Below are 2,810 nucleotides of genomic sequence, written 5' to 3' on the forward strand. Positions count from 1 at the left end.
CCCCAGTGAGGCAAGACAGGCTAGTGACAAGGATCGCACAGATCAAGTTAGATACTCGGGCTATCCCAGCTCCATCACCCTCTATGTTGCCCTGAGCGAGTACTCAGCTTGAGCTGAATTCTAATTGTAAACTGGGGTAATGACAGCTCATTTCACATAGGACTGCTGTGAGAATTAAGATGTGCATGAAGCAGAGAACACTATATAAGGTGTTGCTACTGTGCCATAAAATAAGGGAAAATGCATATATATTCATATTTTCTTGTTTATGCACAAAAATCTATGAAAAGATCCTATATAATAAAGAGGTAATATGCAAATTGACCCTCACTCCATCATGCTGTCACAAGATGGCTGTGCCCACAGTGGAGGTGGGGTTCCCATAATGAGCTGTTACCAGGGACCTGAGGCTGTGTGGCGCCAGGCAGGGACAGGGGACCTGAGGCTGTGCCCCCTCCTGGTGGGGCTTGACAGGGGACTTCAGGACACGCCCCCTAGCCCAGCACAAGGCCAGGGGGCCTCAGGCTGTGCCCGCTGCCTGGTGGGGCTTGACAGGGGACTTCAGGCCACGCCCCCTGCCCCAGCGCCTGGCCAGGGGACCTCAGGCTGCACCCCTTGCCCCAGTGTCAGGCCGGGAAAACTGAGGCCACACCCCTAACCCAGCAGGGCTTGACGGGGGACCTCAGGCCATGCCCCCCAAACCAGCGCCAGACCAGGGGACCTGAAGCTGCGCCCCCCACCTGGCAGGGCTTGACAGGGGTGGGGCTGGCTGGGGCTGGATCTTGCCCAATGGGGGTGGGGCCAGCCAGGTCTGAGTCTCGCGTGATTTCGAGGTGCACGTGGGTGGGCAGGGACTTGACTCTGGATCCCGTGGCGTGCCCAAGTCTCTGACAGGAGGAAGATTTTCATATACATTTTACTAATTTTCTTTCCTCTCTGACACTTCTATTATAGAGAAAGGGCAAATAGCAATATTAACATATTCCCTCTAAATAATTCCTTTTAATGTGCATGAATTTCATGCACCAGGCCACTAGTATATAATAAATGAGTCACAGTTGTTATTTATTTCTTTGGGAGGTGGTAACTCAGTGGAGTGGAGAGGGGAAATTTTTACTAGATATCTTTTATAGTTTTTGAATTGTGAACGAGATTATTACCTATTTAAAAATTAACCAAAATGTCAAAAGACAATATATAGAGTTGTGCATCATTCAATGCATATTAATTGTCATGGTGATAATTATCATTAGAAACAATACCCTTACATGTAAGTTTCTGAGCCAGACAGCACTCCTTGTTTTATCTAACAAAAACTTCAAGCCCCTGGGAGGAACCCTGAAATCTATCCAGAATCTTTTAGATTCAAGACTCTCCATGGCTGCTCCAGAACTCCCACGACACTTTCCAGATCTAAAACTATAATGCTGAGACATGATCCTGCTACCCTGAAAGTTGAAAGCTGAGCAGGATCGCCCTGACCAGTTTGGATCAGTGGATAGAGCGTCGGCCTGCGGACTGAAAGGTCCCAGGTTTGATTCCGGCCAAGGGCATGTACCTTGGTTGCGGGCACATCCTCAGTAGGAGGTGTGCAGGAGGCAGCTGGTCGATGTTTCTCTCTTATTGATATTTCTAACTCTCTATCCCTCTCCTTTCCTCTCTGTGAAAAATCAATAAAATATATTTTTTTAAAAAATTTAAAAAAAAAAAAAAAAAGAAAGCTGAGCAGGATAATACCGGTGCCAACCACCCAAACAAAAACACAAAATCAAGACAAGAGAACAAGGGGAAAGACAGGGACAGGAAAAAGAAGGAAGCAGGAAAGAGAATGGGCCAGGGTGAAAGGAAAGGATAGGAAATATCCTTTAAATATAAGTATGGTATGACTGACTTCCCATTTTTGCTCACCAACTCCACCCATCTTCCCTTCGCCCGTACTGCTTCTAGCTAAACACCTGTTCTACCCAATTTGGGCAGCCAACAACCTAGACCCCCTACCAGACTAAGATTAAACAGCCTCCACCAAAAAAGCAAAATCACATACGACAGGCCCTGGAGGCAGAGTATCCCCCAGCAAGTCTCCTGCTTTCCCAGCTGCCCAGCCCCTCAAGGGCGAGAGAACAGGCTCCCGATCTAGACAGTGGTGGCATACTGGGCTGTCCTCTGTGGTAGGCCAGCTCAGTTTCACCCCACGAGCTCACCATAGAAAAACATGACCAGATGATTAAAGGCGCTCTTCCCACGCCCGTGATTTCAAGATCTTCCCGGCATCCATTATCTGGCCTCAATGTCGCTGCCAGCACAGAAAGACATTAAACTAACTAAACAGCATCATAGTCATAACCCAGGGGCGATACGAAGCAGACAGCTGCTTGAGGCATATCCTCATGTACAACACAGACTGCCTTGTTGGACAAGAAGCTATTTAAGCAAATCTGCATTTTTATGTCTTATCCTGTGCAGAAACAATTGGTTCCAGTTGGGTGCACGGGAATATAGAGAAAGGAAGAAGAAACACATAATGTTAGTATTGGGAGCGTTCAGATCATTAAGGATTGATCAATAGAGACACTATATTGGATGCAAAGCTCTTCCCACACCGCCAAGTGGTGGCTCATGGTGTTTTTCGGCCCATATATTATTAATTCTCAAAGATTTATTTAATTATGGAGGATCAAGCCTTTCAAAAAATAATTAATTACAAAAGCTACTTAATATTCAGAGGTGTCACACAAGCAGATAACTGGCATTCTCTGTTGGTGGTTTAATTAGACAAGAAGATGCAAAAAGCTGTCACTTGAGGGTGGGTA

The sequence above is a fragment of the Myotis davidii genome, unplaced genomic scaffold, assembly GCF_000327345.1.
Source record: "Myotis davidii unplaced genomic scaffold, ASM32734v1 scaffold449, whole genome shotgun sequence".
Classification (NCBI taxonomy): domain Eukaryota; kingdom Metazoa; phylum Chordata; class Mammalia; order Chiroptera; family Vespertilionidae; genus Myotis; species Myotis davidii.